This window comes from Rhinoderma darwinii, unplaced genomic scaffold (assembly GCF_050947455.1).
Source record: "Rhinoderma darwinii isolate aRhiDar2 unplaced genomic scaffold, aRhiDar2.hap1 Scaffold_443, whole genome shotgun sequence".
Taxonomy (NCBI): domain Eukaryota; kingdom Metazoa; phylum Chordata; class Amphibia; order Anura; family Rhinodermatidae; genus Rhinoderma; species Rhinoderma darwinii.
In genome coordinates this window covers 18,420-42,555 of record NW_027463888.1, presented here as the reverse complement: position 1 = coordinate 42,555, position 24,136 = coordinate 18,420, and the positions used below count along the sequence as shown (strand labels likewise).

Genomic DNA, 24,136 nt, shown 5'->3' with positions numbered 1-24,136 from the left:
TTTGGGGTGTCTCAAAGCTTCCCTTCTCCCCGGATGTTTAGTCACTGGATTCCCCAGGGCTGACTGTCGGGTTCCGCTGAGCACATTTCCTCTCCTTGCTTGCTGTAAGTTTTAATGGTCAAAGTACTATTTTAATCTACAATTTCTGAATGTAACAAAAGCTCCCTTTTTATTAAAGTGTTACGATTTTACATTATGTTGCGGCATACAATTACACTGTTGCAGTATACAACTATTTATCCATCCAAAAGTGAGAAAGGACAGCCTGTAAAGATCCGGAGTCGCAAAAAATATCAAGATCTTTAAGTGCGTAAGCCGAAATAGCTCAGTTGGGAGAGCGTTAGACTGAAGATCTTTAGGTCCCTGGTTCGGTTTCGGCAGGTACTATTTTTCTTATAACTAAGAATCGTGTCCCAGAATAATCTAAATTCTTTGGGATTTTGGGGTGTCTCAAAGCTTCCCTTCTCACCGGATGTTTAGTCACTGGATTCCCCAGGGCTGAATGTCAGGTTCCGCTGAGAACATTTCCTCTCCTTGCTTGCTGTAAGTTTTAATGGTCAAAGTACTATTTTAACCTACAATTTCTGATTGTAACAAAAGCTCCCTTTTTATTAAAGTGTTACGATTTTACATTATGTTGCGGCAACTCTTTATCCATCCAAAAGTGAGAAAGGACAGCCTGTAAATATCCGGAGTCGCAAAAAATTTTGGGGTGTCTCAAAGCTTCCCTTCTCCCCGGATGTTTAGTCTCTGGATTCCAACAGGGCTGAATGTCGGGTTCCGCTGAGCACATTTCCTCTCCTTGCTTGCTGTAAGTTTTAATGGTCAAAGTACTATTTTAATCTACAATTTCTGATTGTAACAAAAGCTCCCTTTTTATTAAAGTGTTACGATTTTACATTATGTTGCGACAACTCTTTATCCATCCAAAAGTGAGAAAGGACAGCCTGTAAAGATCCGGAGTCGCAAAAAATATCAAGATCTTAAAGTGCATAAGCTGAAATAGCTCAGTTGGGAGAGCGTTAGACTGAAGATCTAAAGGTCCCTGGTTCGATTTCGGTTTTCGGCAGGTACTATTTTTCTTATAACTATGAATCGTGTCACAGAATAATCTAAATTCTTTGGGATTTTGGGGTGTCTCAAAGCTTCCCTTCTCCCCGGATGTTTAGTCTCTGGATTCCCCAGGGCTGAATGTCGGGTTCCGCTGAGCACATTTCCTCTCCTTGCTTGCTGTAAGTTTTAATGGTCAAAGTACTATTTTAATCTACAATTTCTGAATGTAACAAAAGCTCCCTTTTTATTAAAGTGTTACGATTTTACATTATGTTGCGGCATACAATTACACTGTTGCAGTATACAACTCTTTATCCATCCAAAAGTGAGAAAGGACAGCCTGTAAAGATCCGGAGTCGCAAAAAATATCAAGATCTTTAAGTGCGTAAGCCGAAATAGCTCAGTTGGGAGAGCGTTAGACTGAAGATCTTAAGGTCCCTGGTTCGGTTTCGGCAGGTACTATTTTTCTTATAACTAAGAATCGTGTCCCAGAATAATCTAAATTCTTTGGGATTTTGGGGTGTCTCAAAGCTTCCCTTCTCCCCGGATGTTTAGTCACTGGATTCCCCAGGGCTGAATGTCGGGTTCCGCTGAGCACATTTCCTCTCCTTGCTTGCTGTAAGTTTTAATGGTCAAAGTACTATTTTAATCTACAATTTCTGATTGTAACAAAAGCTCCCTTTTTATTAAAGTGTTACGATTTTACATTATGTTGCGACAACTCTTTATCCATCCAAAAGTGAGAAAGGACAGCCTGTAAAGATCCGGAGTCGCAGAAAATATCAAGATCTTAAAGTGCATAAGCCGAAATAGCTCAGTTGGGAGAGCGTTAGACTGAAGATCTAAAGGTCCCTGGTTCGATCCTGGGTTTCAGCAGGTACTACTTTTCTTATAACTATGAATCGTGTCACAGAATAATCTAAATTCTTTGGGATTTTGGGGTGTCTCAAAGCTTCCCTTCTCCCCGGATGTTTAGTCACTGGATTCCCCAGGGCTGAATGTCGGGTTCCGCTGAGCACATTTCCTCTCCTTGCTTGCTGTAAGTTTTAATGGTCAAAGTACTATTTTAATCTACAATTTCTGATTGTAACAAAAGCTCCCTTTTTATTAAAGTGTTACGATTTTACATTATGTTGCGACAACTCTTTATCCATCCAAAAGTGAGAAAGGACAGCCTGTAAAGATCCGGAGTCGCAAAAAATATCAAGATCTTAAAGTGTATAAGCTGAAATAGCTCAGTTGGGAGAGCGTTAGACTGAAGATCTAAAGGTCCCTGGTTCGATCCCGGGTTTCGGCAGGTACTACTTTTCTTATAACTATGAATCGTGTCACAGAATAATCTAAATTCTTTGGGATTTTGGGGTGTCTCAAAGCTTCCCTTCTCCCCGGATGTTTAGTCTCTGGATTCCCCAGGGCTGAATGTCGGGTTCCGCTGAGCACATTTCCTCTCCTTGCTTGCTGTAAGTTTTAATGGTCAAAGTACTATTTTAATCTACAATTTCTGATTGTAACAAAAGCTCCCTTTTTATTAAAGTGTTACGATTTTACATTATGTTGCGACAACTCTTTATCCATCCAAAAGTGAGAAAGGACAGCCTGTAAAGATCCGGAGTCGCAGAAAATATCAAGATATTAAAGTGCATAAGCCGAAATAGCTCAGTTGGGAGAGCGTTAGACTGAAGATCTAAAGGTCCCTGGTTCGATCCTGGGTTTCGGCAGGTACTACTTTTCTAATAACTAAGAATCGTGTCCCAGAAAAATCTAAATTCTTTGAAATTTTGGGGTGTATCAAAGCTTCCCTTCTCCCCGGATGTTTAGTCACTGGATTCCCCAGGGCTGAATGTCGGGTTCCGCTGAGCACATTTCCTCTCCTTGCTTGCTGTAAGTTTTAATGGTCAAAGTACTATTTTAACCTACAATTTCTGATTGTAACAAAAGCTCCCTTTTTATTAAAGTGTTACGATTTTACATTATGTTGCGGCAACTCTTTATCCATCCAAAAGTGAGAAAGGACAGCCTGTAAAGATCCGGAGTCGCAAAAAATATCAAGATCTTAAAGTGCGTAAGCCGAAATAGCTCAGTTGGGAGAGCGTTAGATTGAAGATCTAAAGGTCCCGGGTTTCGGCAGTTACTATTTTACTTATAACTAAGAATCGTGTCCCAGAAAAATCTAAATTCTTTGGGATTTTGGGGTGTCTCAAAGCTTCCCTTCTCCCCGGATGTTTAGTCACTGGATTCCCCAGGGCTGAATGTCGGGTTCCGCTGAGCACATTTCCTCTCCTTGCTTGCTGTAAGTTTTAATGGTCAAAGTACTATTTTAATCTACAATTTCTGAATGTAACAAAAGCTCCCTTTTTATTAAAGTGTTACGATTTTACATTATGTTGCGGCATACAATTACACTGTTGCAGTATACAACTATTTATCCATCCAAAAGTGAGAAAGGACAGCCTGTAAAGATCCGGAGTCGCAAAAAATATCAAGATCTTTAAGTGCGTAAGCCGAAATAGCTCAGTTGGGAGAGCGTTAGACTGAAGATCTTTAGGTCCCTGGTTCGGTTTCGGCAGGTACTATTTTTCTTATAACTAAGAATCGTGTCCCAGAATAATCTAAATTCTTTGGGATTTTGGGGTGTCTCAAAGCTTCCCTTCTCCCCGGATGTTTAGTCACTGGATTCCCCAGGGCTGACTGTCGGGTTCCGCTGAGCACATTTCCTCTCCTTGCTTGCTGTAAGTTTTAATGGTCAAAGTACTATTTTAATCTACAATTTCTGAATGTAACAAAAGCTCCCTTTTTATTAAAGTGTTACGATTTTACATTATGTTGCGGCATACAATTACACTGTTGCAGTATACAACTATTTATCCATCCAAAAGTGAGAAAGGACAGCCTGTAAAGATCCGGAGTCGCAAAAAATATCAAGATCTTTAAGTGTGTAAGCCGAAATAGCTCAGTTGGGAGAGCATTAGACTGAAGATCTTTAGGTCCCTGGTTCGGTTTCAGCAGGTACTATTTTTCTTATAACTAAGAATCGTGTCCCAGAATAATCTAAATTCTTTGGGATTTTGGGGTGTCTCAAAGCTTCCCTTCTCCCCGGATGTTTAGTCACTGGATTCCCCAGGGCTGAATGTCGGGTTCCGCTGAGCACATTTCCTCTCCTTGCTTGCTGTAAGTTTTAATGGTCAAAGTACTATTTTAATCTACAATTTCTGATTGTAACAAAAGCTCCCTTTTTATTAAAGTGTTACGATTTTACATTATGTTGCGACAACTCTTTATCCATCCAAAAGTGAGAAAGGACAGCCTGTAAAGATCCAGGGTCGCAAAAAATATCAAAATCATAAAGTGCATAAGCCGAAATAGCTCAGTTGGGAGCGCGTTAGACTGAAGATATAAAGGTCCCGGGTTTCGGCAGGTACTGCTTTTCTTATAACTAAGAATCGTGTCCCAGAATAATCTAAATTCTTTGCGATTTTGGGGTGTCTCAAAGCTTCCCTTCTCCCCGGATGTTTAGTCACTGGATTCCCCAGGGCTGAATGTCGGTTTCTGCTGAGCACATATCCTCTCCTTGCTTGCTGTACGTTTTAATGGTCAAAGTACTATTTTAATCTACAATTTCTGATTGTAACAAAAGCTTCCTTTTTATTAAAGTGTTACGATTTTACATTATGTTGCGGCAACTCTTTATCCATCCAAAAGTGAGAAAGGACAGCCTGTAAAGATCCGGAGTCGCAAAAAATATCAAAATCTTAAAGTGCGTAAGCCGAAATAGCTCAGTTGGGAGAGCGTTAGACTGTACATCTAAAGGTCCCTGGTTTGATCCTGGGTTTTGGCAGGTACTACTTTTCTTATAACTAAGAATCGTGTCCCAGAATAATCTAAATTCTTTGGGATTTTGGGGTGTCTCAAAGCTTCCCTTCTCCCCGGATGTTTAGTCACTGGATTCCCCAGGGCTGAATGTCGGGTTCCGCTGAGCACATTTCCTCTCCTTGCTTGCTGTAAATTTTAATGGTCAAAGTACTATTTTAATCTACAATTTCTGGTTGTAACAAAAGCTCCCTTTTTATTAAAGTGTTACGATTTTACATTATGTTGCGGCATACATTTACACTGTTGCAGTATACAGCTCTTTATCCATCCAAAAGTGAGAAAGGACAGCCTGTAAAGATCCGGAGTCGCAAAAAATATCAAAATCGTAAAGTGCATAAGCCGAAATAGCTCAGTTCGGAGAGCGTTAGACTGAAGATCTAAAGGTCCCTGGTTTGATCCTGGGTTTCTAATAACTAAGAATCGTGTCCCAGAATAATCTAAATTCTTTGGGATTTTGGGGTGTCACAAAGCTTCCCTTCTCCCCGGATGTTTATTCACTGGATTCCCCAGGGCTGAATGTCGGGTTCCGCTGAGCACATTTCCTCTCCTTGCTTGCTGTAAGTTTTAATGGTCAAAGTACTATTTTAATCTACAATTTCTGAATGTAACAAAAGCTCCTTTTTTATTAAAGTGTTACGATTTTACATTATGTTGCGGCAACTCTTTATCCATCCAAAAGTGAGAAAGGACAGCCTGTAAATATCCGGAGTCGCAAAAAATTTTGGGGTGTCTCAAAGCTTCCCTTCTCCCCGGATGTTTAGTCTCTGGATTCCCCAGGGCTGAATGTCGGGTTCCGCTGAGCACATTTCCTCTCCTTGCTTGCTGTAAGTTTTAATGGTCAAAGTACTATTTTAATCTACAATTTCTGATTGTAACAAAAGCTCCCTTTTTATTAAAGTGTTACGATTTTACATTATGTTGCGACAACTCTTTATCCATCCAAAAGTGAGAAAGGACAGCCTGTAAAGATCCGGAGTCGCAAAAAATATCAAGATCTTAAAGTGCATAAGCCGAAATAGCTCAGTTGGGAGAGCGTTAGACTGAAGATCTAAAGGTCCCTGGTTCGATCCCGGGTTTCGGCAGGTACTACTTTTCTTATAACTATGAATCGTGTCACAGAATAATCTAAATTCTTTGGGATTTTGGGGTGTCTCAAAGCTTCCCTTCTCCCCGGATGTTTAGTCTCTGCATTCCCCAGGGCTGAATGTCGGGTTCCGCTGAGCACATTTCCTCTCCTTGCTTGCTGTAAGTTTTAATGGTCAAAGTACTATTTTAATCTACAATTTCTGATTGTAACAAAAGCTCCCTTTTTATTAAAGTGTTACGATTTTACATTATGTTGCGACAACTCTTTATCCATCCAAAAGTGAGAAAGGACAGCCTGTAAAGATCCGGAGTCGCAAAAAATATCAAGATCTTAAAGTGCATAAGCCGAAATAGCTCAGTTGGGAGAGCGTTAGACTGAAGATCTAAAGGTCCCTGGTTCGATCCCGGGTTTCGGCAGGTACTACTTTTCTTATAACTATGAATCGTGTCACAGAATAATCTAAATTCTTTGGGATTTTGGGGTGTCTCAAAGCTTCCCTTCTCCCCGGATGTTTAGTCTCTGGATTCCCCAGCGCTGAATGTCGGGTTCCGCTGAGCACATTTCTTCTCCTTGCTTGCTGTAAGTTTTAATGGTCAAAGTACTATTTTAATCTACAATTTCTGATAGTAACAAAAGCTCCCTTTTTATTAAAGTGTTACGATTTTACATTATGTTGCGGCAACTCTTTATCCATCCAAAAGTGAGAAAGGACAGCCTATAAATATCCGGAGTCGCAAAAAATTTTGGGGTGTCTCAAAGCTTCCCTTCTCCCCGGATGTTTAGTCACTGGATTCCCCAGGGCTGAATGTCGGTTTCCGCTGAGCACATATCCTCTCCTTGCTTGCTGTAAGTTTTAATGGTCAAAGTACTATTTTAATCTACAATTTCTGATTGTAACAAAAGCTCCCTTTTTATTAAAGTGTTACGATTTTACATTATGTTGCGACAACTCTTTATCCATCCAAAAGTGAGAAAGGACAGCCTGTAAAGATCCGGAGTCGCAGAAAATATCAAGATCTTAAAGTGCATAAGCCGAAATAGCTCAGTTGGGAGAGCGTTAGACTGAAGATCTAAAGGTCCCTGGTTCGATCCCGGGTTTTGGCAGGTACTACTTTTCTAATAACTAAGAATCGTGTCCCAGAAAAATCTAAATTCTTTGAAATTTTGGGGTGTATCAAAGCTTCCCTTCTCCCCGGATGTTTAGTCACTGGATTCCCCAGGGCTGAATGTCGGGTTCAGCTGAGCACATTTCCTCTCCTTGCTTGCTGTAAGTTTTAATGGTCAAAGTACTATTTTAACCTACAATTTCTGATTGTAACAAAAGCTCCCTTTTTATTAAAGTGTTACGATTTTACATTATGTTGCGGCAACTCTTTATCCATCCAAAAGTGAGAAAGGACAGCCTGTAAAGATCCGGAGTCGCAAAAAATATCAAGATCTTAAAGTGCGTAAGCCGAAATAGCTCAGTTGGGAGAGCGTTAGACTGAAGATCTAAAGGTCCCGGGTTTCGGCAGTTACTATTTTACTTATAACTAAGAATCGTGTCCCAGAAAAATCTAAATTCTTTGGGATTTTGGGGTGTCTCAAAGCTTCCCTTCTCCGCGGATGTTTAGTCACTGGATTCCCCAGGGCTGAATGTCGGGTTCCGCTGAGCACATTTCCTCTCCTTACTTGCTGTAAGTTTTAATGGTCAAAGTACTATTTTAATCTACAATTTCTGAATGTAACAAAAGCTCCCTTTTTATTAAAGTGTTACGATTTTACATTATGTTGCGGCATACATTTACACTGTTGCAGTATACAGCTGTTTATCCATCCAAAAGTGAGAAAGGACAGCCTGTAAAGATCCAGGGTCGCAAAAAATATCAAAATCATAAAGTGCATAAGCCGAAATAGCTCAGTTGGGAGTGCGTTAGACTGAAGATATAAAGGTCCCTGGTTCGATCCCGGGTTTCGGCAGGTACTGCTTTTCTTATAACTAAGAATCGTGTCCCAGAATAATCTAAATTCTTTGCGATTTTGGGGTGTCTCAAAGCTTCCCTTCTCCCCGGATGTTTAGTCACTGGATTCCCCAGGGCTGAATGTCGGTTTCCGCTGAGCACATATCCTCTCCTTGCTTGCTGTAAGTTTTAATGGTCAAAGTACTATTTTAATCTACAATTTCTGATTGTAACAAAAGCTTCCTTTTTATTAAAGTGTTACGATTTTACATTATGTTGCGGCAACTCTTTATCCATCCAAAAGTGAGAAAGGACAGCCTGTAAAGATCCGGAGTCGCAAAAAATATCAAAATCTTAAAGTGCGTAAGCCGAAATAGCTCAGTTGGGAGAGCGTTAGACTGTACATCTAAAGGTCCCTGGTTTGATCCTGGGTTTTGGCAGGTACTACTTTTCTTATAACTAAGAATCGTGTCCCAGAATAATCTAAATTCTTTGGGATTTTGGGGTGTCTCAAAGCTTCCCTTCTCCCCGGATGTTTAGTCACTGGATTCCCCAGGGCTGAATGTCGGGTTCCGCTGAGCACATTTCCTCTCCTTGTTTTCTGTAAATTTTAATGGTCAAAGTACTATTTTAATCTACAATTTCTGATTGTAACAAAAGCTCCCTTTTTATTAAAGTGTTACGATTTTACATTATGTTGCGGCATACATTTACACTGTTGCAGTATACAGCTCTTTATCCATCCAAAAGTGAGAAAGGACAGCCTGTAAAGATCCGGAGTCGCAAAAAATATCAAAATCGTAAAGTGCATAAGCCGAAATAGCTCAGTTCGGAGAGCGTTAGACTGAAGATCTAAAGGTCCCTGGTTTGATCCCGGGTTTCTTATAACTAAGAATCGTGTCCCAGAATAATCTAAATTCTTTGGGATTTCGGGGTGTCACAAAGCTTCCCTTCTCCCCGGATGTTTATTCACTGGATTCCCCAGGGCTGAATGTCGGGTTCCGCTGAGCACATTTCCTCTCCTTGCTTGCTGTAAGTTTTAATGGTCAAAGTACTATTTTAATCTACAATTTCTGAATGTAACAAAAGCTCCCTTTTTATTAAAGTGTTACGATTTTACATTATGTTGCGGCATACAATTACACTGTTGCAGTATACAACTCTTTATCCATCCAAAAGTGAGAAAGGACAGCCTGTAAAGATCCGGAGTCGCAAAAAATATCAAGATCTTAAAGTGTATAAGCTGAAATAGCTCAGTTGGGAGAGCGTTAGACTGAAGATCTAAAGGTCCCTGGTTCGATCCCGGGTTTCGGCAGGTACTACTTTTCTTATAACTATGAATCGTGTCACAGAATAATCTAAATTCTTTGGGATTTTGGGGTGTCTCAAAGCTTCCCTTCTGACCGGATGTTTAGTCACTGGATTCCCCAGGGCTGAATGTCGGGTTCCGCTGAGCACATTTCCTCTCCTTGTTTTCTGTAAATTTTAATGGTCAAAGTACTATTTTAATCTACAATTTCTGATTGTAACAAAAGCTCCCTTTTTATTAAAGTGTTACGATTTTACATTATGTTGCGGCATACATTTACACTGTTGCAGTATACAGCTCTTTATCCATCCAAAAGTGAGAAAGGACAGCCTGTAAAGATCCGGAGTCGCAAAAAATATCAAAATCGTAAAGTGCATAAGCCGAAATAGCTCAGTTCGGAGAGCGTTAGACTGAAGATCTAAAGGTCCCTGGTTTGATCCCGGGTTTCTTATAACTAAGAATCGTGTCCCAGAATAATCTAAATTCTTTGGGATTTCGGGGTGTCACAAAGCTTCCCTTCTCCCCGGATGTTTATTCACTGGATTCCCCAGGGCTGAATGTCGGGTTCCGCTGAGCACATTTCCTCTCCTTGCTTGCTGTAAGTTTTAATGGTCAAAGTACTATTTTAATCTACAATTTCTGAATGTAACAAAAGCTCCCTTTTTATTAAAGTGTTACGATTTTACATTATGTTGCGGCATACAATTACACTGTTGCAGTATACAACTCTTTATCCATCCAAAAGTGAGAAAGGACAGCCTGTAAAGATCCGGAGTCGCAAAAAATATCAAGATCTTAAAGTGCGTAAGCCGAAATAGCTCAGTTGGGAGAGCGTTAGACTGAAGATCTAAAGGTCCCTGGTTCGATCCCGGGTTTCGGCAGGTACTACTTTTCTAATAACTAAGAATCGTGTCCCAGAAAAATCTAAATTCTTTGAAATTTTGGGGTGTATCAAAGCTTCCCTTCTCCCCTGATGTTTAGTCACTGGATTCCCCAGGGCTGAATGTCGGGTTCCGCTGAGCACATTTCCTCTCCTTGCTTGCTGTAAGTTTTAATGGTCAAAGTACTATTTTAATCTACAATTTCTGATTGTAACAAAAGCTCCCTTTTTATTAAAGTGTTACGATTTTACATTATGTTGCGACAACTCTTTATCCATCCAAAAGTGAGAAAGGACAGCCTGTAAAGATCCGGAGTCGCAAAAAATATCAAGATCTTAAAGTGCATAAGCTGAAATAGCTCAGTTGGGAGAGCGTTAGACTGAAGATCTAAAGGTCCCTGGTTCGATTCCGGGTTTCGGCAGGTACTACTTTTCTAATAACTAAGAATCGTGTCCCAGAAAAATCTAAATTCTTTGAAATTTTGGGGTGTATCAAAGCTTCCCTTCTCCCCGGATGTTTAGTCACTGGATTCCCCAGGGCTGAATGTCGGGTTCCGCTGAGCACATTTCCTCTCCTTGCTTGCTGTAAGTTTTAATGGTCAAAGTACTATTTTAACCTACAATTTCTGATTGTAACAAAAGCTCCCTTTTTATTAAAGTGTTACGATTTTACATTATGTTGCGGCAACTCTTTATCCATCCAAAAGTGAGAAAGGACAGCCTGTAAAGATCCGGAGTCGCAAAAAATATCAAGATCTTAAAGTGCGTAAGCCGAAATAGCTCAGTTGGGAGAGCGTTAGACTGAAGATCTAAAGGTCCCGGGTTTCGGCAGTTACTATTTTACTTATAACTAAGAATCGTGTCCCAGAAAAATCTAAATTCTTTGGGATTTTGGGGTGTCTCAAAGCTTCCCTTCTCCCCGGATGTTTAGTCACTGGATTCCCCAGGGCTGAATGTCGGGTTCCGCTGAGCACATTTCCTCTCCTTGCTTACTGTAAGTTTTAATGGTCAAAGTACTATTTTAATCTACAATTTCTGAATGTAACAAAAGCTCCCTTTTTATTAAAGTGTTACGATTTTACATTATGTTGCGGCATACAATTACACTGTTGCAGTATACAACTATTTATCCATCCAAAAGTGAGAAAGGACAGCCTGTAAAGATCCGGAGTCGCAAAAAATATCAAGATCTTTAAGTGCGTAAGCCGAAATAGCTCAGTTGGGAGAGCGTTAGACTGAAGATCTTTAGGTCCCTGGTTCGGTTTCGGCAGGTACTATTTTTCTTATAACTAAGAATCGTGTCCCAGAATAATCTAAATTCTTTGGGATTTTGGGGTGTCTCAAAGCTTCCCTTCTCCCCGGATGTTTAGTCACTGGATTCCCCAGGGCTGACTGTCGGGTTCCGCTGAGCACATTTCCTCTCCTTGCTTGCTGTAAGTTTTAATGGTCAAAGTACTATTTTAATCTACAATTTCTGAATGTAACAAAAGCTCCCTTTTTATTAAAGTGTTACGATTTTACATTATGTTGCGGCATACAATTACACTGTTGCAGTATACAACTATTTATCCATCCAAAAGTGAGAAAGGACAGCCTGTAAAGATCCGGAGTCGCAAAAAATATCAAGATCTTTAAGTGCGTAAGCCGAAATAGCTCAGTTGGGAGAGCGTTAGACTGAAGATCTTTAGGTCCCTGGTTCGGTTTCGGCAGGTACTATTTTTCTTATAACTAAGAATCGTGTCCCAGAATAATCTAAATTCTTTGGGATTTTGGGGTGTCTCAAAGCTTCCCTTCTCACCGGATGTTTAGTCACTGGATTCCCCAGGGCTGAATGTCAGGTTCCGCTGAGAACATTTCCTCTCCTTGCTTGCTGTAAGTTTTAATGGTCAAAGTACTATTTTAACCTACAATTTCTGATTGTAACAAAAGCTCCCTTTTTATTAAAGTGTTACGATTTTACATTATGTTGCGGCAACTCTTTATCCATCCAAAAGTGAGAAAGGACAGCCTGTAAATATCCGGAGTCGCAAAAAATTTTGGGGTGTCTCAAAGCTTCCCTTCTCCCCGGATGTTTAGTCTCTGGATTCCAACAGGGCTGAATGTCGGGTTCCGCTGAGCACATTTCCTCTCCTTGCTTGCTGTAAGTTTTAATGGTCAAAGTACTATTTTAATCTACAATTTCTGATTGTAACAAAAGCTCCCTTTTTATTAAAGTGTTACGATTTTACATTATGTTGCGACAACTCTTTATCCATCCAAAAGTGAGAAAGGACAGCCTGTAAAGATCCGGAGTCGCAAAAAATATCAAGATCTTAAAGTGCATAAGCTGAAATAGCTCAGTTGGGAGAGCGTTAGACTGAAGATCTAAAGGTCCCTGGTTCGATTTCGGTTTTCGGCAGGTACTATTTTTCTTATAACTATGAATCGTGTCACAGAATAATCTAAATTCTTTGGGATTTTGGGGTGTCTCAAAGCTTCCCTTCTCCCCGGATGTTTAGTCTCTGGATTCCCCAGGGCTGAATGTCGGGTTCCGCTGAGCACATTTCCTCTCCTTGCTTGCTGTAAGTTTTAATGGTCAAAGTACTATTTTAATCTACAATTTCTGAATGTAACAAAAGCTCCCTTTTTATTAAAGTGTTACGATTTTACATTATGTTGCGGCATACAATTACACTGTTGCAGTATACAACTCTTTATCCATCCAAAAGTGAGAAAGGACAGCCTGTAAAGATCCGGAGTCGCAAAAAATATCAAGATCTTTAAGTGCGTAAGCCGAAATAGCTCAGTTGGGAGAGCGTTAGACTGAAGATCTTAAGGTCCCTGGTTCGGTTTCGGCAGGTACTATTTTTCTTATAACTAAGAATCGTGTCCCAGAATAATCTAAATTCTTTGGGATTTTGGGGTGTCTCAAAGCTTCCCTTCTCCCCGGATGTTTAGTCACTGGATTCCCCAGGGCTGAATGTCGGGTTCCGCTGAGCACATTTCCTCTCCTTGCTTGCTGTAAGTTTTAATGGTCAAAGTACTATTTTAATCTACAATTTCTGATTGTAACAAAAGCTCCCTTTTTATTAAAGTGTTACGATTTTACATTATGTTGCGACAACTCTTTATCCATCCAAAAGTGAGAAAGGACAGCCTGTAAAGATCCGGAGTCGCAGAAAATATCAAGATCTTAAAGTGCATAAGCCGAAATAGCTCAGTTGGGAGAGCGTTAGACTGAAGATCTAAAGGTCCCTGGTTCGATCCTGGGTTTCAGCAGGTACTACTTTTCTTATAACTATGAATCGTGTCACAGAATAATCTAAATTCTTTGGGATTTTGGGGTGTCTCAAAGCTTCCCTTCTCCCCGGATGTTTAGTCACTGGATTCCCCAGGGCTGAATGTCGGGTTCCGCTGAGCACATTTCCTCTCCTTGCTTGCTGTAAGTTTTAATGGTCAAAGTACTATTTTAATCTACAATTTCTGATTGTAACAAAAGCTCCCTTTTTATTAAAGTGTTACGATTTTACATTATGTTGCGACAACTCTTTATCCATCCAAAAGTGAGAAAGGACAGCCTGTAAAGATCCGGAGTCGCAAAAAATATCAAGATCTTAAAGTGTATAAGCTGAAATAGCTCAGTTGGGAGAGCGTTAGACTGAAGATCTAAAGGTCCCTGGTTCGATCCCGGGTTTCGGCAGGTACTACTTTTCTTATAACTATGAATCGTGTCACAGAATAATCTAAATTCTTTGGGATTTTGGGGTGTCTCAAAGCTTCCCTTCTCCCCGGATGTTTAGTCTCTGGATTCCCCAGGGCTGAATGTCGGGTTCCGCTGAGCACATTTCCTCTCCTTGCTTGCTGTAAGTTTTAATGGTCAAAGTACTATTTTAATCTACAATTTCTGATTGTAACAAAAGCTCCCTTTTTATTAAAGTGTTACGATTTTACATTATGTTGCGACAACTCTTTATCCATCCAAAAGTGAGAAAGGACAGCCTGTAAAGATCCGGAGTCGCAGAAAATATCAAGATATTAAAGTGCATAAGCCGAAATAGCTCAGTTGGGAGAGCGTTAGACTGAAGATCTAAAGGTCCCTGGTTCGATCCTGGGTTTCGGCAGGTACTACTTTTCTAATAACTAAGAATCGTGTCCCAGAAAAATCTAAATTCTTTGAAATTTTGGGGTGTATCAAAGCTTCCCTTCTCCCCGGATGTTTAGTCACTGGATTCCCCAGGGCTGAATGTCGGGTTCCGCTGAGCACATTTCCTCTCCTTGCTTGCTGTAAGTTTTAATGGTCAAAGTACTATTTTAACCTACAATTTCTGATTGTAACAAAAGCTCCCTTTTTATTAAAGTGTTACGATTTTACATTATGTTGCGGCAACTCTTTATCCATCCAAAAGTGAGAAAGGACAGCCTGTAAAGATCCGGAGTCGCAAAAAATATCAAGATCTTAAAGTGCGTAAGCCGAAATAGCTCAGTTGGGAGAGCGTTAGATTGAAGATCTAAAGGTCCCGGGTTTCGGCAGTTACTATTTTACTTATAACTAAGAATCGTGTCCCAGAAAAATCTAAATTCTTTGGGATTTTGGGGTGTCTCAAAGCTTCCCTTCTCCCCGGATGTTTAGTCACTGGATTCCCCAGGGCTGAATGTCGGGTTCCGCTGAGCACATTTCCTCTCCTTGCTTGCTGTAAGTTTTAATGGTCAAAGTACTATTTTAATCTACAATTTCTGATTGTAACAAAAGCTCCCTTTTTATTAAAGTGTTACGATTTTACATTATGTTGCGACAACTCTTTATCCATCCAAAAGTGAGAAAGGACAGCCTGTAAAGATCCGGAGTCGCAAAAAATATCAAGATCTTAAAGTGCATAAGCCGAAATAGCTCAGTTGGGAGAGCGTTAGACTGAAGATCTTTAGGTCCCTGGTTCGGTTTCGGCAGGTACTATTTTTCTTATAACTAAGAATCGTGTCCCAGAATAATCTAAATTCTTTGGGATTTTGGGGTGTCTCAAAGCTTCCCTTCTCCCCGGATGTTTAGTCACTGGATTCCCCAGGGCTGACTGTCGGGTTCCGCTGAGCACATTTCCTCTCCTTGCTTGCTGTAAGTTTTAATGGTCAAAGTACTATTTTAATCTACAATTTCTGAATGTAACAAAAGCTCCCTTTTTATTAAAGTGTTACGATTTTACATTATGTTGCGGCATACAATTACACTGTTGCAGTATACAACTATTTATCCATCCAAAAGTGAGAAAGGACAGCCTGTAAAGATCCGGAGTCGCAAAAAATATCAAGATCTTTAAGTGTGTAAGCCGAAATAGCTCAGTTGGGAGAGCATTAGACTGAAGATCTTTAGGTCCCTGGTTCGGTTTCAGCAGGTACTATTTTTCTTATAACTAAGAATCGTGTCCCAGAATAATCTAAATTCTTTGGGATTTTGGGGTGTCTCAAAGCTTCCCTTCTCCCCGGATGTTTAGTCACTGGATTCCCCAGGGCTGAATGTCGGGTTCCGCTGAGCACATTTCCTCTCCTTGCTTGCTGTAAGTTTTAATGGTCAAAGTACTATTTTAATCTACAATTTCTGATTGTAACAAAAGCTCCCTTTTTATTAAAGTGTTACGATTTTACATTATGTTGCGACAACTCTTTATCCATCCAAAAGTGAGAAAGGACAGCCTGTAAAGATCCAGGGTCGCAAAAAATATCAAAATCATAAAGTGCATAAGCCGAAATAGCTCAGTTGGGAGCGCGTTAGACTGAAGATATAAAGGTCCCGGGTTTCGGCAGGTACTGCTTTTCTTATAACTAAGAATCGTGTCCCAGAATAATCTAAATTCTTTGCGATTTTGGGGTGTCTCAAAGCTTCCCTTCTCCCCGGATGTTTAGTCACTGGATTCCCCAGGGCTGAATGTCGGTTTCTGCTGAGCACATATCCTCTCCTTGCTTGCTGTAAGTTTTAATGGTCAAAGTACTATTTTAATCTACAATTTCTGATTGTAACAAAAGCTTCCTTTTTATTAAAGTGTTACGATTTTACATTATGTTGCGGCAACTCTTTATCCATCCAAAAGTGAGAAAGGACAGCCTGTAAAGATCCGGAGTCGCAAAAAATATCAAAATCTTAAAGTGCGTAAGCCGAAATAGCTCAGTTGGGAGAGCGTTAGACTGTACATCTAAAGGTCCCTGGTTTGATCCTGGGTTTTGGCAGGTACTACTTTTCTTATAACTAAGAATCGTGTCCCAGAATAATCTAAATTCTTTGGGATTTTGGGGTGTCTCAAAGCTTCCCTTCTCCCCGGATGTTTAGTCACTGGATTCCCCAGGGCTGAATGTCGGGTTCCGCTGAGCACATTTCCTCTCCTTGCTTGCTGTAAATTTTAATGGTCAAAGTACTATTTTAATCTACAATTTCTGGTTGTAACAAAAGCTCCCTTTTTATTAAAGTGTTACGATTTTACATTATGTTGCGGCATACATTTACACTGTTGCAGTATACAGCTCTTTATCCATCCAAAAGTGAGAAAGGACAGCCTGTAAAGATCCGGAGTCGCAAAAAATATCAAAATCGTAAAGTGCATAAGCCGAAATAGCTCAGTTCGGAGAGCGTTAGACTGAAGATCTAAAGGTCCCTGGTTTGATCCTGGGTTTCTAATAACTAAGAATCGTGTCCCAGAATAATCTAAATTCTTTGGGATTTTGGGGTGTCACAAAGCTTCCCTTCTCCCCGGATGTTTATTCACTGGATTCCCCAGGGCTGAATGTCGGGTTCCGCTGAGCACATTTCCTCTCCTTGCTTGCTGTAAGTTTTAATGGTCAAAGTACTATTTTAATCTACAATTTCTGAATGTAACAAAAGCTCCTTTTTTATTAAAGTGTTACGATTTTACATTATGTTGCGGCAACTCTTTATCCATCCAAAAGTGAGAAAGGACAGCCTGTAAATATCCGGAGTCGCAAAAAATTTTGGGGTGTCTCAAAGCTTCCCTTCTCCCCGGATGTTTAGTCTCTGGATTCCCCAGGGCTGAATGTCGGGTTCCGCTGAGCACATTTCCTCTCCTTGCTTGCTGTAAGTTTTAATGGTCAAAGTACTATTTTAATCTACAATTTCTGATTGTAACAAAAGCTCCCTTTTTATTAAAGTGTTACGATTTTACATTATGTTGCGACAACTCTTTATCCATCCAAAAGTGAGAAAGGACAGCCTGTAAAGATCCGGAGTCGCAGAAAATATCAAAATCTTAAAGTGCATAAGCCGAAATAGCTCAGATGGGAGAGCGTTAGACTGAAGATCTAAAGGTCCCTGGTTCGATCCCGGGTTTCGGCAGGTACTACTTTTCTAATAACTAAGAATCGTGTCCCAGAAAAATCTAAATTCTTTGAAATTTTGGGGTGTATCAAAGCTTCCCTTCTCCCCGGATGTTTAGTCACTGGATTCCCCAGGGCTGAATGTCGGGTTCCGCTGAGCACATTTCCTCTCCTTGCTTGCTGTAAGTTTTAATGGTCAAAGTACTATTTTAATCTACAATTTCTGATTGTAACAAAAGCTTCCTTTTTATTAAAGTGTTACGATTTTACATTATGTTGCGGCAACTCTTTATCCATCCAAAAGTGAGAAAGGACAGCCTGTAAAGATCCGGAGTCGCAAAAAATATCAAGATCTTAAAGTGCGTAAGCCGAAATAGCTCAGTTGGGAGAGCGTTAGACTGAAGATCTAAAGGTCCCGGGTTTCGGCAGTTACTATTTTACTTATAACTAAGAATCGTGTCCCAGAAAAATCTAAATTCTTTGGGATTTTGGGGTGTCTCAAAGCTTCCCTTCTCCCCGGATGTTTAGTCACTGAATTCCCCAGGGCTGAATGTCGGGTTCCGCTGAGCACATTTCCTCTCCTTGCTTGCTGTAAGTTTTAATGGTCAAAGTACTATTTTAATCTACAATTTCTGAATGTAACAAAAGCTCCCTTTTTATTAAAGTGTTACGATTTTACATTATGTTGCGGCATACAATTACACTGTTGCAGTATATAACTCTTTATCCATCCAAAAGTGAGAAAGGACAGCCTGTAAAGATCCGGAGTCGCAAAAAATATCAAGATCTTTAAGTGCGTAAGCCGAAATAGCTCAGTTGGGAGAGCGTTAGACTGAAGATCTTAAGGTCCCTGGTTCGGTTTCGGCAGGTACTATTTTTCTTATAACTAAGAATCGTGTCCCAGAATAATCTAAATTCTTTGGGATTTTGGGGTGTCTCAAAGCTTCCCTTCTCCCCGGATGTTTAGTCACTGGATTCCCCAGGGCTGAATGTCGGGTTCCGCTGAGCACATTTCCTCTCCTTGCTTGCTGTAAGTTTTAATGGTCAAAGTACTATTTTAATCTACAATTTCTGATTGTAACAAAAGCTTCCTTTTTATTAAAGTGTTACGATTTTACATTATGTTGCGGCAACTCTTTATCCATCCAAAAGTGAGAAAGGACAGCCTGTAAAGATCCGGAGTCGCAAAAAATATCAAGATCTTAAAGTGCGTAAGCCGAAATAGCTCAGTTGGGAGAGCGTTAGACTGAAGATCTAAAGGTCCCTGGTTCGATCCCGGGTTTCGGCAGGTACTACTTTTCTTATAACTAAGAATCGTGTCCCAGAATAATCTAAATTCTTTGGGATTTTGGGGTGTCTCAAAGCTTCCCTTCTCCCCGGATGTTTAGTCACTGGATTCCCCAGGGCTGAATGTCGGGTTCCGCTGAGAACATTTCCTCTCCTTGCTTGCTGTAAGTTTTAATGGTCAAAGTACTATTTTAACCTACAATTTCTGATTGTAACAAAAGCTCCCTTTTTATTAAAGTGTTACGATTTTACATTATGTTGCGACAACTCTTTATCCATCCAAAAGTGAGAAAGGACAGCCTGTAAAGATCCGGAGTCGCAGAAAATATCAAGATCTTAAAGTGCTTAAGCCGAAATATCTCAGTTGGGAGAGCGTTAGACTGAAGATCTAAAGGTCCCTGGTTCAATCCCGGGTTTTCGCAGGTGTTACTTTTCTTATAACTAAGAATCGTGTCCCAGAAAAATCTAAATTCTTTGGGATTTTGGGGTGTCTCAAATCTTCCCTTCTCCCCGGATGTTTAGTCACTGTTAGTCACTGGATTCCCCAGGGCTGAATGTCACGTTCCGCTGAACACATTTCCTCTCCTTGCTTGCTGTAAGTTTTAATGGTCAAAGTATTATTTTAATCTACAATTTCTGATTGTAACAAAAGCTCCCTTTTTATTAAAGTGTTACGATTTTACATTATGTTGCGGCATACATTTACACTGTTGCAGTATACAACTCTTTATCCATCCAAAAGTGAGAAAGGACAGCCTGTAAAGATCCGGAGTCGAAAAACATATCAAGAACTTAAAGTGCATAAGTCAAAATAGCTCAGTTGGGAGAGTGTTAGACTGAATATCTAGAGGTCCCCGGTTTGATCCCGTGTTTCGACAGGTACTTCTTTTTTTATAACTAAGAATCGTGTCCCGGAATAATCTAAATTATTTAGGATTTTGGGGTTTCTCATAACTTCCCATCTCCAGGATGTTTAACCACTAGATTCCCCCATGGCTGAATGTCGGGTTCCACTGGGATCATTTCCTCTCCTTGCTTGCTGTAAGTTTTAATGATCAAAGCACTATTTTAATCTACAATTTCTGAGTGTAACAAAAGCTTCCTTTTTATTAAAGTGTTACGATTTTACATTATGTTGCGCTTTACATTTATATTATTGACAATTTTGCACTGGGTGCTTTCTGAAACTGAGCAGTGAAATAAAATTTCTCCCTTAGAATACTATACACTGTTGCAGTACACAACTCTTTATCCATCCAAAAGTGAGAAAGGACAGCCTGTAAAGATCCGGAGTCACAGACAATATCAAGATCTTATATAGAGTAAGCCGAAATAGCTCAGTTGGTAGGGCGTTAGACTAAAGGTCTCGATCGATCCCGGGTTTCGGCAGGTACTACTTTTCTTATAACTAAGAATCGTGTCCCAGAATAATCTAAATTGTTTGGGATTTTGGGGTGTCTCATAGCTTCCATTCTCCCCGGATGTTTAGCCACTAGATTCCCCCAGGGCTTTATGTCAGGTTCCGCTTGGCTCATTTCCTCTCCTTGCTTGCTGCAAGCTTTAATGGTCAAATCACTATCTTAATCTACAATTACTGAGTGTAAGTAAAGCTCCCTTTTTATTAAAGTGTTATGATTTTACATTATGTTGCGATCTACATTATTAAATATTTTTCACTAGGTGGTTTGTGAAACCGAGCAGTGAAATAACAGTTGTCCTTTAGAATACTATACACTGTTGCAGTATACAACTCTTTATCCGTCCAAAAGTGATAAAGTAGGACAGCCTGTAAAGATCCGGAGTCGCGAAAAATATCAAGATCTTATACTGTGTAAGCCGAAATAGCTCAGTTGGGAGAGCAATAGACTAAAGGTCCTTGGATCGATCCCAGGTTTCAGAGAATCTTGTCCCAGAATAATCTAAATTCTTTGGTATTTTGGGGTGTCTCATAGCTTCCCTTTTCCGCGTTTGTTTAGTCACTGGATTGAATGTCGGGTTCCGCTGGGCTCATTTCCTCTCCTTGCTTGCTGTAAGCTTTAATGGTCAAAGCACTATTTTATATGGTACAACAAAACTATGACTCTCCTGCAAAAAAACATGCCCATATGTTGACGGAAATTTAAAAAGTGACCGCACTTGCAATAAGGGGAGGAAGAAACTAAATACGGCCATGGTAGGAAGGGTTTAATGAGAACCAGTATCTCTTGAGCATGATTGTGGGTGATACCTCTACTGGCCCCAGCGTTGAAGATTATTGTGTATTATTCTGATTATTGGATGGATGCGACATACGCTTATGAACGTTATGCAGTATTTTAGAGGGGGACAGCCTAGTTTCCAAGGAAACCCACAGGCTAGAATCATATAAAGGTTTTTGTTCTGCATTTTAAATAATGTAAAAATAATACTAAAACTTTTAACTAGCATCTAACCTTACTTGAGCAAAAAAAAAAGTGCCAAAGAAAATGCTGCTTAACAGCATCCACAAGACCCTCATTCCAATCTCTTTTGCAGTCAAAATTTCCTATTCTTCCCCTATTACTTTTGAACCTACAGGGGGAATTGGCTGATATAGACAACATTTTCTTGGAACAGGTTTGAGGACATAAAATGGTAGGTTGCTGCACCTTACTGAGGTGGATAAGGCTCTGTTCATATCTCCAATAGTTATTTTCCATCGTTGCTTTTTGACGATCAGGGTATGTGCACACACAAAACAAAAACGTCCGAAAATACGGGGCTGTGTCTAATCGAAAACAGCTCCTGATTTTCTGACTTTTTTTTTTAGCAACTCACATTTTTTACGTGCTTTTTGGAGCCGTTTTTCAATGGAATCGATGAAAAACAGCCCCAAAAACGGCATAAGAAGTGATATGCACTTTTTCGCGTATTTTTTACGCGGCCATTTGGAAATAAAAAATGCCCCGTCGGAACAGAACACAATTTTTCGTATTGATATCAACGGGCAGATGTTTGGAGGCGTTCTGCTTCCCATTTTTCAGCCTGAAAATAGGCCATATGAACATACCCTTAAAGTGGCATAGCTAAATATTGCATTGTATTCAGGAAAAAAAAAAACACTCATACCTGATGGCTTGTAATGGGTAAGTCATATTTCCAATAGAATAAAAAAACACAAACAGATTCATCATTAACTGATCAGAACAGATCCACCATGGACACAAATGTGAACAGTGCCTTAGAAAACCTGGATGATCCTGGAATAGATGAGGTGGTATGAGTAACTGGTGATCTTATGCTACTGTATGCGAAGGCGAAGAGTTTAGAACCTGAACGTTTGCTCTCCGTAGTTTCAGCGACAATAGTGGTTCTAGCACCCGGACTCCCACCGATCAAAAGTGCAAATACTCTTTAAAAATCATCTGACCAGTCTTTCCTTGTTTGTACTTGTCCAAACCTGTAAAAGGACTAAAAGTGTAGCTGCTTGGTAACAAAGAACATGTTTACCAGATCTAGCATACGCTATGTTCACAGGCCGGATATGCTGCGTAAAAGCACACAGCCTATTCATCCTGGGCACCACAGGCAATTCCGGACGATAAATTGTGACTGGCTGCAGCGGTCACATGGGTTCAAACGTCATCCCAGGAGGCTGGACAGAACGAAGAACAGAATTCTAGGTAATTATAAGTTTTATTTTTGCGTTTTTTTGTTTGGAATCGCAGCTTTCCTGAAGCAAAAATCACAACATCTGCTATTTTTTTTGCTGTTTTTTCCTCCCCATTGAATTCAATGGGGAAAACTCAGAACAAAAATGCGGCGATTACGCAAATACAACGAACATGCTGCGGATTTAAAAAAATCCCTAGGGTCAATTTGAGCGTCCTTTTCTGCTCATTTACACAGCGTGTGAATGAGATTTGTTCAAATCTCATCCACTTTGCTGCTACTGTATTATGTTGCGGATTTTCCACAACAGAATCCGTTGCGGAAAATCAGCAGTATTTAATCTATGTGTTAATTTACCCTAAATGTGAGCACATTCACTAAGAAAGGAGATTTAATAACTGGAACATGCAACACTGAGTAATGAGTTGATTACTTAGCAGAAAACATTTACAGCTCTGGTAATAGGTGCAAGAGTTCCAGCTATAATTAAGTATATTCCAAAGTTCAATATAAAAATATTTAGGTTTATTCATAAACGTACATCATTCAGATCTTCGCCAATGAGAAATGTTCAAAGTATCAAGCCAAACAAAAGTGATTCTATTAAATTATACAACACTTTGTACTGTACAAAGAAAACACTTTAAATAACCAAGCAAAAATATACACAAATTATAGAAGATAAATTCACATCAGTTATTTTATAAAGCGGTATTTTTTTATTTTTTGGAGCGTCTTCATCATAAAAGGTCTTCTCTTTAAACATATCAAGTGCCAGCATATGAATGACCTGCCAGCTTCTGGCATTCTGGAGAGTATATAAAAAAAAAAAAAAAAGAAAAAAAAAGGCCACAAACAAATGTACAGTCTCAATGTGCCAAGCTGCAGGAACAGAGCTGCATATTCAAGTTTCGGAGATTAAAACATCCAACAGATAGTGGTACAATATATAAAGGGAACGGTCTGAGGAAGAATAAAATCCTGATTGTTTATCATATTTTAGCCTTTTTTGCTGCACAATCAACTGCATTACTATATGAAAGGGGAGCCAGATCTGTAAGTGTTTTCTGTTCTGGGAGGTTCAGTGCCGATTCAGTGAATGAATAAATGAAATACGGTTTAAAGGGGCCCATGACTATTATTTATACAGATCTATCTATCTATCTATATATAATAGATAGATATTTCCAAAAGAATAGGCAGCACAACACAGGTTCCAATTCAGTGAAAGAAGGTTTTATTCACCCATACGACAGTGCAATGTTTTAGCAGTCCCCATGGGCCTTTCTCAAGCTCAGAGCTTAAGAAAGGTTCTGTCTTGAACCGAAATGTTGTTCACTTGAGGTGAATAAAGCAACCATTTTTCATCTTCATTGAAGTCCTGGTGCCGTTCCTTTGCCCTATGTTTTTTTTTTCTACAAATTTGTTGGGGGAATCGATTCATCCTCTGGTAACGTGCACATGGCCTAATATTTAGCGGTGTTGGAGTGCTGTGTTCAATCGTTTTTGGACTGGATAGATAGCGCTCTATATATATATATATATATATATATATATATATATATATGTGTATATATAGAAACAAACATATAATAGGAGCAGCACTGTGCAAAAAAACAAAAACAGCTGGTGCTAAGCTTCAAATAACAGGGAGTGACGTTCTCCCAGTAAGGTATATGGAAAAAAATCGAGCAAAGAAGCAGCACTCAATAGCAAAAAATGAAATTTATTCACCCAACACAGCAACGTTTCACTTCCTCCATGGAAGCATTTTCAAGCTTGAAAATGCT

General features: G+C 39.8%; 19 non-coding genes across 19 annotated transcripts; all 19 read left to right on the top strand.

Moving 5' to 3' along the window:
• The first annotated feature begins 996 nt into the window (after positions 1–996).
• TRNAF-GAA (transfer RNA phenylalanine (anticodon GAA)) lies at positions 997–1,069 on the top strand. The gene has a single exon. It is a non-coding gene; the product is annotated as a tRNA-Phe (tRNA).
• Positions 1,070–1,856: 787 nt separating this feature from the next.
• TRNAF-GAA (transfer RNA phenylalanine (anticodon GAA)) lies at positions 1,857–1,929 on the top strand. Its single transcript has one exon. It is a non-coding gene; the product is annotated as a tRNA-Phe (tRNA).
• Positions 1,930–2,277: 348 nt separating this feature from the next.
• On the top strand, positions 2,278–2,350 carry TRNAF-GAA (transfer RNA phenylalanine (anticodon GAA)). The gene has a single exon. It is a non-coding gene; the product is annotated as a tRNA-Phe (tRNA).
• A 348-nt stretch (positions 2,351–2,698) lies between these two features.
• TRNAF-GAA (transfer RNA phenylalanine (anticodon GAA)) lies at positions 2,699–2,771 on the top strand. Its single transcript has one exon. It is a non-coding gene; the product is annotated as a tRNA-Phe (tRNA).
• Positions 2,772–5,932: 3,161 nt separating this feature from the next.
• On the top strand, positions 5,933–6,005 carry TRNAF-GAA (transfer RNA phenylalanine (anticodon GAA)). The gene has a single exon. It is a non-coding gene; the product is annotated as a tRNA-Phe (tRNA).
• Positions 6,006–6,353: 348 nt separating this feature from the next.
• Positions 6,354–6,426, top strand: TRNAF-GAA (transfer RNA phenylalanine (anticodon GAA)). The gene has a single exon. It is a non-coding gene; the product is annotated as a tRNA-Phe (tRNA).
• Positions 6,427–7,041: 615 nt separating this feature from the next.
• Positions 7,042–7,114, top strand: TRNAF-GAA (transfer RNA phenylalanine (anticodon GAA)). The gene has a single exon. It is a non-coding gene; the product is annotated as a tRNA-Phe (tRNA).
• Positions 7,115–7,896: 782 nt separating this feature from the next.
• TRNAF-GAA (transfer RNA phenylalanine (anticodon GAA)) lies at positions 7,897–7,969 on the top strand. Its single transcript has one exon. It is a non-coding gene; the product is annotated as a tRNA-Phe (tRNA).
• A 1,223-nt stretch (positions 7,970–9,192) lies between these two features.
• On the top strand, positions 9,193–9,265 carry TRNAF-GAA (transfer RNA phenylalanine (anticodon GAA)). The gene has a single exon. It is a non-coding gene; the product is annotated as a tRNA-Phe (tRNA).
• An 802-nt stretch (positions 9,266–10,067) lies between these two features.
• Positions 10,068–10,140, top strand: TRNAF-GAA (transfer RNA phenylalanine (anticodon GAA)). Its single transcript has one exon. It is a non-coding gene; the product is annotated as a tRNA-Phe (tRNA).
• Positions 10,141–10,488: 348 nt separating this feature from the next.
• TRNAF-GAA (transfer RNA phenylalanine (anticodon GAA)) lies at positions 10,489–10,561 on the top strand. The gene has a single exon. It is a non-coding gene; the product is annotated as a tRNA-Phe (tRNA).
• Positions 10,562–12,464: 1,903 nt separating this feature from the next.
• Positions 12,465–12,537, top strand: TRNAF-GAA (transfer RNA phenylalanine (anticodon GAA)). The gene has a single exon. It is a non-coding gene; the product is annotated as a tRNA-Phe (tRNA).
• Positions 12,538–13,324: 787 nt separating this feature from the next.
• On the top strand, positions 13,325–13,397 carry TRNAF-GAA (transfer RNA phenylalanine (anticodon GAA)). The gene has a single exon. It is a non-coding gene; the product is annotated as a tRNA-Phe (tRNA).
• A 348-nt stretch (positions 13,398–13,745) lies between these two features.
• On the top strand, positions 13,746–13,818 carry TRNAF-GAA (transfer RNA phenylalanine (anticodon GAA)). The gene has a single exon. It is a non-coding gene; the product is annotated as a tRNA-Phe (tRNA).
• Positions 13,819–14,166: 348 nt separating this feature from the next.
• TRNAF-GAA (transfer RNA phenylalanine (anticodon GAA)) lies at positions 14,167–14,239 on the top strand. Its single transcript has one exon. It is a non-coding gene; the product is annotated as a tRNA-Phe (tRNA).
• A 3,136-nt stretch (positions 14,240–17,375) lies between these two features.
• Positions 17,376–17,448, top strand: TRNAF-GAA (transfer RNA phenylalanine (anticodon GAA)). The gene has a single exon. It is a non-coding gene; the product is annotated as a tRNA-Phe (tRNA).
• A 1,196-nt stretch (positions 17,449–18,644) lies between these two features.
• TRNAF-GAA (transfer RNA phenylalanine (anticodon GAA)) lies at positions 18,645–18,717 on the top strand. Its single transcript has one exon. It is a non-coding gene; the product is annotated as a tRNA-Phe (tRNA).
• Positions 18,718–19,065: 348 nt separating this feature from the next.
• Positions 19,066–19,138, top strand: TRNAF-GAA (transfer RNA phenylalanine (anticodon GAA)). The gene has a single exon. It is a non-coding gene; the product is annotated as a tRNA-Phe (tRNA).
• Positions 19,139–19,521: 383 nt separating this feature from the next.
• On the top strand, positions 19,522–19,594 carry TRNAF-GAA (transfer RNA phenylalanine (anticodon GAA)). Its single transcript has one exon. It is a non-coding gene; the product is annotated as a tRNA-Phe (tRNA).
• Positions 19,595–24,136: the final 4,542 nt, after the last annotated feature.